This window comes from Pelodiscus sinensis, chromosome 4, assembly GCF_049634645.1.
Source record: "Pelodiscus sinensis isolate JC-2024 chromosome 4, ASM4963464v1, whole genome shotgun sequence".
Taxonomy (NCBI): domain Eukaryota; kingdom Metazoa; phylum Chordata; order Testudines; family Trionychidae; genus Pelodiscus; species Pelodiscus sinensis.
In genome coordinates, this window is record NC_134714.1 from 64,532,941 (window position 1) to 64,544,371 (window position 11,431).

The 11,431-nt window shown below is 49.6% G+C and overlaps 1 long non-coding RNA gene across 1 annotated transcript; it reads left to right on the forward strand.

Annotated features, from left to right (window-relative positions):
• The first annotated feature begins 5,020 nt into the window (after positions 1–5,020).
• Positions 5,021–10,687, forward strand: LOC142828984 (uncharacterized). The gene is made up of 3 exons (XR_012903191.1): positions 5,021–5,201; positions 9,213–9,560; positions 9,822–10,687. It is a non-coding gene; the product is annotated as an uncharacterized LOC142828984 (long non-coding RNA).
• Positions 10,688–11,431: the final 744 nt, after the last annotated feature.

An 11,431-nucleotide genomic window follows, 5' to 3' on the forward strand; every position in this document is an offset into this window, starting at 1 on the left:
TACATGTGAGTGAGTCAGTGGGAATAACATCACAGTGCAGGGTGACACTAGGTTACAGAGCAGACAGCACCCCCACTACATCACAGGGTGCATTAGGAGGAGCATTGCCAGCAGATCTATAGAAGTGATTATTCCCCTTTATTCGGCACTCGTAAGGCCACATCTGGAATATTGCATCCAATTCTGGGCCCCTCACTACAGAAAGGATGTAGACGCATTGGAGAGAGTCCAGCGGAGGGCAACCAAAATGATTAGGGGCCTGGTGCACTTGACCTATGAGGAGTGGCTGAGGGATTTGGGCTTACTTAGTCTGCAGAAGAGAAGAGTGAGGGGGGATTTGATAGCAGCCTTCCACTTCCTGAAGGAGGTTCCAAAGAGGATGGAGAGAGGCTGTTCTCAGTAGTGACGGATGGCAGAACCAGGAGCAATGGTCTCAAGTTACAGTGGGGGAGGTCTAGGTTGGATATTAGGAAAAACTATTTCACAAGGGGCTGGTCTAGACTGCTTTCCTCTGCTGAAAGAGGAAATGCAAATGAAGCGCTGATTAGCATTTTCTCATGCTTCATTTGCATATCCTCTTCCGATCCCTTTTTTGGAAGAGGTTTTTGAGCAAAAACAAGCAGTCTAGACGTGGCTTTTTTGCTCAAAAACCCCTTTCTTCAAAAGAATCCTTATGCCTCAAAATTAGGTTTACAGGTTCTTTTGAAAAAAGGGGTTTTTGAGCAAAAAAGCCACATTTAGATTGCTTGTTTTTGCACAAAAAACCTCTTCCAAAAAAAGGATCGGAAGAGGACATGCAAATCAAATGCAAGAAAATGCTAACCGGAGCTTTATTTGCATTTCCTCTTTCAGAAGAGGAAAGCAGGCTAGACAAGCCCTAGGAGCGTGGTGAAGTACTGGAATGGGTTACCTAGGGAACTGGTGGAAACTCCATCCCTGGAGGTTTTTAAGTCTCAGCTTGACAAAGCCCTGGCTGGGATGATTTAGTTGGGGTTGGTCCTACTTTGGGCAGGGAGCTGGACTCAATGACTCGTTAGGTCTCTTCCAGCCCTAGGATTCTATGATTCTAGGAAGCACTTTTGAAGGAATTCAAACTGCAGTCTGGTCATCAGACATTTGTGAATGTTAAAGCCTCCATGTTGTTTCCTAGCTGTATCTTTCCTTGCTCATTCTTTTGTAACATACAGAACTATGAACCAGATCATGTCCCACTGTAAAATAAAATGAATTACTCTCCAGAGTAATGTGAAGTAATTACTCCCCAGTGCTACCTGGGGCTCCAAGTCCAGATAGCACATCCACAATGATGGAATCTGCCTTGGTCTAATTTCGAGGCTTACTCGTAGTGTGGACACACTCGTTCGATTTTGTTAAATTGGAACCTATTATGTCAAATTTTGTAGTTTTGAAATAGTTTCCTAGTGTAGACATGGCCTATGACTATGACTCCCTACATCCATACAAGTTAAGCAATTCTCTTGGAGGGGCCTCATGCAGGTGAGTCAGTGAATTGTAGTTCTGTTACAGGACAATGACTGTTGATGGTTGTTTTGACATCTGCCCAGGTGCTAGTTTCTTTCTTTGTTGTTGTGTCTGGGGAGCTAATATCTGGCTTATTTTCCAATTTAAAGCATGTTTTCATGACAACCATATAACACAATCTCATAACTTTATATGCTGTAAAGATTTTTAGGTAGAAAAATGACTTTCAACAGTTCATATAACCTTTCCCTGATAGCTCACATGACATGCTTTATATGCGATATCGCAATTATATATACGTGAGGGATATGGAGTTACAGGGTGTGCCCCCAACGTATAGAGTGTCACATCCACATTTTTCTGTGTTTGGCATGGACTATAAAAAAAATCCAAACAGCCCTTTGGGATGTTGCATAATTTCATTTGATCTACAAAAAGGATATTTGTTAATTTGCCTCTTGAATATTATCAAAAATAAGAGTAAGAAATTACTTTTTTCTGAGGGGGAGATTTGTGATAAAACTGCTCATATGTTTTCTACATTCTAATACAACTATTTGCTCTCTAAGGCTTTGATCATTCTTGGTATTTCTCAATAGGTCCTACACTTAACACTGCCTGCACTGAAACCTCTAGAGAAGGTGCAACATTATATATAGTGGGTGGGATTCTGCTATCACTTATACATATATAAAGGAATAGTCATTCTTTGGGAACTAATATAAAACCATTATAAGATAGATCAATGCCACTTTCTTGGGTAACTACACTTATATTATTCCATCCTTCTGGGTCCATCAAGAGCACCCATTTAAGGTTTTCAGCTCACAGCAGTCACCTCTCTTGGGCAGAAACATGCATCTCTCTCCCGCCTGACCAGGCACGTGAAAGGCTACACAGCCCCTTGCCTCTGGACAAGCCAGCCTGCTTAGAGGCCAGTACCTGTCACCTCTCTCTCTCTGAGGATGACAGTGTTTTTACCAGTCACCCACTCAGCATTTCCAAGGCAAGTTCATTTATTTTTAGGGAAAACAGGTTACAGAGAAAATATATTAAAAAAAGAAAATAAACAGATTTAAACAAATCCATGCTATATATATAAGAAATCACTCACCAATCTGATGTGCCATATACTCCTTGCAGGACGGAGGCAGAGCAGGAGGAGACTTTGCATGCTTCCCTCGCCCCCAAATCCTGATTGGCCAGGGGGTGGGGGAGCGCGTGAAGTCTCCTCCTGCCTTGCAAGGGGCTCAGCACTCAGAGTCAAACAGCAGCTGATGCTCAGCTTGGGGGTGACTCTAAGCACAGTGCTCCTTTGCAGGGCAGGGGCAGACATCATGTGTTCCCTCCATCCCCAGGCCCTGATTGACCTGGAGGTGGGGGTGCTGAGTATTGTGTGAAGTCTCCTCCCATTGCCAGGGGCGAGGGCACCTAGAGGGAACCACCAGCTGTTCAGAACAGCTGGCAGTTCTCTGGGGGGTGGGGAGGGGCCAGGGCAAAGACTTAATGGTGCTCCCCCACCCCCAGACCAATCAGGGTCTGTGGGCAGGGAAGCACTGAAGAGTCCTAGCCCCGCCCCTTCCACCTGAGACCCTGCTCCTTCCGGGACAGTGCAGGGCCACTTCAAAATTCTATGAAGTGGCCCCTGGTCAAAAATTATTGCCCACCCCTGGATTAAATGGACCAAGTGGCCCTCAAACAACTTTCCAAAGCATAGCTCTGAAAGGACATGTCTACACTGGGGAATTATTTCGAAATAACAAGACAAGTGTCCACGCTACCAAGCCCATTATTTTGAAATAAAGGGCTTGGTATTTTGAAATAATATCGCCTGCTGTTGAAGAGGAATAGTTTATTGTGAAACAGTTCTTTCAGGAGTTATTATTTCAAAATAACTTACTTTGAAATAACTCCTGTGGCAGGGCGTTGCCCTGCACTGGCCCTTTAAGAGGCTGACAGGGAGTTGGGGGAAGCCCAGCTGAGGCCAATAAGGAGCGCCCAGCTGAAGGCCATATAAGAGCAGCTCCTGGAAGGAGGGGGGAGACCTGCCTGCAATGAGAGATGCTTCGGCCTAGCAAACCCAGGCTAGCCAGCGGCCCAAGACTGCAAGGCGGTTGTCATGGAGGGCGGGGCTTGCATGGAGACAGCCCTAAAAGGCTGGGCTGCAAGGAGGCAGCTGCAGTGGGCTGGGGGAGTTCAAGCCAGGGAAGCCCCAGGCCATAAGACCACAAGGCAGGGTTGCAGGAGGCACCTGGGCAGACAGAGACATGCCCTTGGCCAGGGAGGAATGGCTGGGAGAGACTGCAGTCTGCCAGGAGACAGGGCTAGAGAGGGACTGGCCGTGGGCCACTAAGGCTGGGGGGGTGCAGCGGAACTAGGTGTTCTGGGAGGGATCTGGGTGTTCCTGGGAAGAAGAAATGGGGATCGTAGGGAGGACCCTGGACTGAAGGAAGAACAATAACTTCCCCCCCACAAGGGGGTGCAGATCAAGATGGGAGTGGACGGTGCCCTGAAGAGAACACCTCACCCAAAGGGGGTGTGTCGGTGTCAGAGCAGCTGGTTACTTCCCTAAAGCCACCCCAAGGGAAGAAGCTGTGAAAGTGAGTTGAACCTGCTACATCCCCTAGTGTAGACAATGCCAAATAGAGCTGCTCTAGGGAGCACTGAAGCTCTTTGTGCTGAAGATCAGCCCTTATGGCAATTAAGGAGGAGCCTGTACAACCTCCAAAACAGTACGAGATCTTTGTGCTTCTGTCAGATGCTGGTACCCAGTGTTCCCTCTAAGAGGCAGCGTGGCTTCACAGGTGATTACTCTGCCCCGCCCAGTCAGTCAGCATGGTGCTTAGAACCCTGAGCCTCTGACTGGGCGGGCGAATTACTCACCTGTCAAGCTGTGCTGCAGAACAACTTAGAGGGAAAACTAGTGGCACCTCTGTTTGCCCCTCTTGCCACTCTGCTGGAGCTGTATGTGGGTTGCTTTGGTAACATTCATGGACCTAGGCCTGGATTATAAAAGAAGCTTTAGTGTAGGGCTGGGGAACCTCAGGCCTGGGGAGCCAGATGTAGTCCCCAGCTTCCCTGGATCCAGCTCCTGAGAGCCAGGGCTCCCCCCAGCATTGTAGAGTCCATGCTGGCACTCCAACCCTCCCCCCCCCATGCCCTATTACAGGGCATACATAATCTACTAGGCTGGCCTCCCCTAGGCTCTGGAGTGCAAGGGGAATATGGGGAGTATCTTTCTCCTCAGTTGGGGGGCCATGTCAGTGAGGGGTTTGTTTTTTGCTTCTCACTTGTGTGTGGCCCCCAACTGGTTTTTCTGTGGGTCAGCAGCCTCTGACCCAAAAAAGGTTCCCCATCCCTGCTTTAATGGCTGCAGTTCAGGGACTCCTTAGCCTGGAGCCCTGGGCTGTGGTCACTAAAACCCCTGTGTGCTGCATTCCTGGCTGACTCTGCCTGGTGTGTGTGGGGGGGGTGGAGGGGGGAGGGTGTGGCAGCTCTGTGCACTGACATTCCTCTTCCCCCCACTCTGACTGGAGCCATGTGTGTTGCTGTAATGTAGAGAAGCTCTCTGTTCCTGCACTTGCAGGCTTTCCCCCCACCACTTCCACTGGCCAGGAATTACAGCTAATGGGAGTAGGGGTGGGGGGGGGGAGTGCTTGCAAGCACAGGGTGGTATGGAACCACCTGTTCTCCCACACACCAAATGGCAGCTGTAACAGGTAAGTGCCCCCTCTTGCCCCCTCCCTCCCATCCAGACCCTGCTACATCCCATTTCTGCACCCTATCTCCCTCTCAGATCCCACAGCCCCAGCCCACTCCTGCACCCTCTCTCCCTCCCTCAGACACCACCCCTCACTCCTCCCATCCCATCCCACTCCTGCACCCTCCCTCCCAGACACCATCCCACTTTCCTGCAGCCCTGTCCAGCACACTGAACCCCTCATTCTAGGCCCTACCTGAAGCCTAGGGTCCCCCACCGAATCTACCAGCCCTGGGTTCCCAGAAGAGTTAATCTGGCCTTGTATGGGCCTACCAAGTACAGTAAAGCATCAGGACAGGGTTCTCATGAGCTGTATGGCCCCCGATCCTCAACAGCTGCACCTCCCACCCCTGTAGAAGGGGTAAGAGCCCCTGTGGCCCCCTCCCCACTTCTGCATGCATTACTGACTGATACAGAGCATTTTATATCTTCCTTTGGGGCTTAGGCTCTCCTTAGTTTTGCCTACACTTTTTAACTGTAGCTCGTAACAAACAGTGGAGAATTCTGAAGGGTTACCAAACTAGCAGGACAGGATTTTCCTGTTGAATATGAGCAAATCCTTAAAGACATTTCAAAACAAATGCTATTTGGGAGAAAATCTAGCAATGCCAGTCTCTCAGGAGCTCCACTCAAAAAGCTTCTGCGTCAAGCAGAAAACTTTGCAGGGGCCAGACACACAGATGCAGCAAACTTAACCCCTTGTCTTTTTCATCTGCTTATAAATACAACCTGTTCTCATTTACTATAGCCACATTCTAGGCAGTACTCACCACCCATCTGGTCAGTCACTTTGCCAAAGAATTCATGCTCACAGATCAGACGTCAGAAATCTCCACACAGGCAAACTTGTCAGCCAGCATTTCAATCGAATTGGTCATTCTCTTAAAGACCTGACAACATGTGTTTTACAACAGAGACTTTAACACCAGATTACAGAGGGAGATCTCAGAACTTTTATTTATGCTAAAATTCGACAGGTTGTGAATGGGCCTTAATTGAGATAATTATCTTACACATTATCAAGACAGCCTCCCCACATTTTGATATTGGTAGTGACCTCAGATTAGCCACTTAATTGAATTTTACAGTAAACAATTTCCTCCTTCCTTATCGCTCCCCCCACCCATCCCAACCTTTTGTTCTATGTAGCTGATTTGTCAGTTTGTAATTTTTTTTTACTTTCTTTCATTGTATCCCTCTGTAATAAAATGGTCATGCTTATTCACTTTCAGAATATGATCTGAAGAAGTGGGTCTGCCCCACGAAAGCTCACACCTAATTAACTATTTTGTTAGTCTTTAAAGTGCTACATGACTGCTTTTTTGTTTCACCCATCTATTGAGACTGTATGTCTGTCGCAGACCCCAGAACCTTACCCATAAAAGTGACATGGAAACTAAGACTATCTCCATGAAATGTTTCAGCTTTGGTGAATCTGCATATTTCACTGAAATTTCATTTAGGTAAAAAAGTTCTGACGAACTCTAGCTCTTCGCAGCTATCCAATAACTCATGGTTTCTGCCTTTGTCTAAGGACAAACTCCCTTCTGTTTGGATGAAGTAGGTTAAAGAAATAGAAACTCCCACTATTTTCTTCTTTCTCAAATTCACTGTGTAGATTAGTAATGACCTGTTTTACCTTGCCATTATGTAGGTGTGGGAGCATTTTTATTGTTTTGTTTCCCCTTGTCAAAACATAGCAGCTGAAAACTAATGCTTGCCATTAAAGGCCTGGGGGGTTTACAATAATTGTGGTGTGGGTTTGTATTATTTACCGTACAAGGTACACTTAAACTGATGATTTGTTTAATGGACTGGCCTATTTCCTATTCTCTTCTTGTGAACAGAATACAGAAATGACATGCTTCTATATGCGTAGATTTGAGGGGAGGTCTGATACACCCTACTGAAAAGAAAGAGTGAATCACACTGCTTGATATTTTTAACTTATGACAGATGATTTGAAGGGACACTTTCCCAGTATGCTGGGTTCCCAGGGAGGCATGTGGGTATAGCACATTGCTACACCCAGCATCCACACTCATAGTCGTAGAAGGGGGTATTTCGATGAACCGGCATGTATGGAAGAGACTGGTGAAAGTGGCACAGTCTAGGATGCATGGTAGTTGTAGTAATAAGGTTTGTGGCTGAAGGAGCAGAACATACGTACTCTGTGCTTTAACTTGTCGTTTACTTGCTTTTGCGGATTTGAGTCAGGTATGTTATTTGTGTACCAATCCTAATTGTGCCACAATGAAGATTTTTGTATATTATATATGGGGATAGTCCTCCTTTGTATGAGGCTTTATTTACATTACGCAACTTTTAGCAACATGGCTGTGTTGCCACAACCGTGCCACTAAGTTGTGCAGTTTAGTTAGTTGGCTCTCCAAAAATCTTCCAATCTTAATGAGCAGGATTTGCTTTGCCATCAGGAAAGCCCTCCTACTGATAAAGCACTGGCCATCACTGTGCTTGTTGTCCGCAAAACTTTCATCTTTTGGGGTGGAGTCTGTTTTTGTTTTGTTTTGTTTGTTTTTAAAGCACCTGTGAAAGATAAAACTTTTGTCGTTCAGTTTTCAGTGTAGGCATAGCCTTGGACAGACAAAATGGCTGAGGTAATATCCTTTATTTGAAAACTTCCATTGGTGAGAGAGACAGCTTTTCCAGCTTCTGCAGAGTTTTTCTTCATCATCTTTGCATTAGGGCACTTTTGTGCTTGCAAGTGAGTGATTCATGCAGGTCATCCCTGCATCTTCTTTGCATTGCAAGTAGGAATAAGGGATCTTCCGGAAAAGGGCTTATTTTCCGCAAGATCCCGTCTAGACTGGCGCTTTTCTCTAGCAAAACCCTGAGCCAGAAAAAAGCGGCAGCCATGTTCATGCAAATGCCGCGGGGGATATTTAAATCCCCCGCGGCATTTGCAATTCCGACTGGTCTCATTAGCATCCCTTCTCTGGAAAGGGGTGCCAATGTAGACACAGCCCTTGAGAAAGCCAGCGGATGCCGCCCAGTGGAACTCTGCCCGGATGCATGAGCAGATGCAGGAATGGAAATAGGCCCCACAGACACCTCCCTCAGCCAGCCTCTGCTCTCTGGTCTTATAAATTGCCATTTTGGTGATAGCCATGAGGAGGTCCTGCGACCTTGTGGGGCCATGGATGGGGTGCACGTAGATTAGTAAGTTAGGGGAGAAGTGCAGCCAGAACCTCAACGAGGTTCCACAGGAGCCGAAAGAGGGGCTGTAACCTGGCGTACTCAAGGTTGCTCTGTGCCAGGGTCTCCCTCTCGCCACAAAAGGGGCAAGTGTTGGGGACAGGGGTGAACTGCACCAAGTACATGTCCATGAAGAGCATTATGAAGGATTCTCCAGTTGATGTCCCCGGTGGGCAGTAGAACCAAGGTGGAGTAGAGGCTGGCCCACTGGCGCGCTCCACCCTTTATTGATAGTAAAAAGTCCTGCCACTTGGGCTATGTCTACAGTACAGGGTTTTTGCACAAGAAGCATTTTGCGGAAGAGATCTTCCATATAAACTTGCACAAAAGTGTGTCCACACCTCAAAAGTGCATCGCAAAAGTGATGTGCTTTTGTGCAAGAGAGCATCCACACTCATTGGATGCTCTCTTGCATATGAAGCCCCCTTGGACAGGTTCTAGCCTGCCTTTCAGGTCACCAGTTGCTCTCAAATGCTGTTGCTGGAGCCCTGCAGAGATGCGCGCTTAAAGGGACCCCCCCACCGGACAGTCACTTCTCTGTTTCTGCTGCCTGCTTGCTAGCTTCTTTGGGAAAGTAAAGCTTCAGCAGTGCCTGCTGTGTCTGCCCTGAGCTTTTTCGGGGATGCAACAGCTTTTTCCTCCTCTCCTTTGTGTGCTATGGAGCCGGTGTTGCCCTTGGGCATGCAATGGATCCCCCATGGCCATGCTGTACTTCCTGCTGTGCCTGCTTCCAGCAGCATTCCTGTCCCTGCAGGAGGTGGACCCCAAGATCCTCTTTATCAGCCTTTCTCTGACTGTGGCTGCTCCACTCTGGAGAAGATTCTGGAGGCTGAGACCAGCTTGGACTGGTGGTGGTCATGGAGCAGTGGGACAACCAGCAACGGGTCCAGAACTTCCGGATGAGCAAGGCTGCCTTCCAGGAGTTCTGTGCCTGGCTCACACCTGCCCTCCAATGATGCGACACCCACCTGCACCCTGCTATCCCCCTCCAGAAGCGGGTCACAATCGCAACTGCTGGCAGAAGCTGGCCACCCCAGACAGCTGTTCAGTGGCTAACCAGTTTGGGGTGTGGAAGTCCACCACTGGGGCCACCCTGATGCAGGTAAGGAGATCATGGGCTGCAGCCTTTGCCTGGGGCGGGGGGGAGAGTGTTGCATAAGGGGGACCCTTAGGATGGGGGGATGGGGACTGTATGGGGTGGAGTAGGGGTGGGAAAGCCCTGGCCCCAGGAGCTTGTGCTTTCTCAGCCTCACAGCCCTGCTGTGGTTGGGGGAGGGGGAGGGCACATCCCACTGGAATGACACAACCCCTCTCTCATTCTCTGTTTTGTGTGTGTGTGGTTTTTTTTTTTGGTCTCCTGCAGGTCATCCAGGCCATTAACTCCCTGCTGCTGAGCAGAGTCGTCTGTGTGGAAGACCTGGACACCACCATAGCCAGCTTTGCTGCCCTGGGATTCCCCAACTGTGGGGGAGCCATCGACGGCGTACACATCCCCATCCAGGCCCCAGACCATTACGCGGCCCAGTTTGTGAACTGGAAGGGCTATTTCCTGGTAGTCCTGCAGGCCTTGGTGAACCACCGCAGCCACTTCACAAACATTTACTTGGGGTGGTTAGGCAGGGAACATGAGCACTGCATTTTCAGGAACTCCAGCCTATGTGCCCAGCTGGAGGCAGGCACCTTTTCCCCTGTCCGGAGTTTCCAGTGGGTGAGCACACCATGCCAGTGTGCATAGTGGGGGACACTGCATACCCACTAATGCTTTGGCTGATGCGCCCCTACACCAGCCAGCTTGATGCATTCAAAGATGTTTTCAATACCCTGCCCACCTGAACAGAGCCCGCATGCAGGTGGAGTGTGCATTTGGGCACCTCAAAGGACACTTCTGCTGCCTCTTCACCCGTCTGGACTTTGGGGAGCAGAATATCCCCAACGTGGTGTCGGCCAGTTGTATGCTCCACAATCTAGTGGAGCGAAAGGGGGTGGCCTTCCTCCCGGGGTGGGTGGCAGAGTCCACCCACAAGGGTCATGGCTTGGAGCAGCCCAGACAGCTGCTACCCACCAGGCCCATTAGTTGGGGGGTGCACATCTGGGAGGCCCCAAGGGAGAGGTTCTCTCAGGACCCACAATAACTCTTCCCCAGGGCCTCCCCAACAGGGGCTTTGGCTTTTCTTCTCTCTTCCTTCCCCCTCCCACCTTGCCCTTACCCTGACCTCCCAATAAACACACCTGGTTGGTTTCAGAACAAAATGAGTCTGACTTTATTTCACATGAGGATAAGGTGTGCAGGGGGGCTGTCTGAACTGGGAGGGGTAGTGGAATGGCCTGAAGAGCCCCCTCAGGTGCACAGACCAAAGGGATGGGCAGGAGGGGTGGCTGGAGCGGGGTCAGGGTTGACGAGGAGGGTCTGTAGGCATGACTGCGGGTAGAGGCATGGCCATGGGGAAAGGAGGGAGGAGAGGCATGGCAGGGTGGGCAGACAGATGGGTAATGGCCATGGGAGGGGGGGCAGGAGGGTGAAAGGCAGGAGCTGCAGTGGCAGGCAGCTGTTCCGCCATGTGGGACAGGATGCTGCACATGGTGTCACAGTGCACCATCAAGTCATTCCAGGCCTGCTGCCACCACTCCAGGTCAGCGTTGAGCCTGCATGACAGGGTGGCGTGGATGTCCTGCATGACACCTGTGTGCTGGCACATGAGGTCCTCACGATGCCTGGCTCGTCTCTGCGTCCCCCGGACTGTGGCAGGTGGCTGCGGTGGCATGGCACAGCCCTTGGTTCCGGCTGCTCTGGCTGTGGAGAAGACAACAGGGAGTGGTGGTCCGTTTGCCCTGCATACACATTTCCTGAGGCCGTGTCCTCGTCTGTGAGAGGTGACTGCACCAGCCCACGCCCCCCAGGAGGGGGATGTCCTGGGTACAAGGCCATGTGTGGCCTGCACAGCAGGTTCTGTGTCACAGGGACCCTGAGGGGGC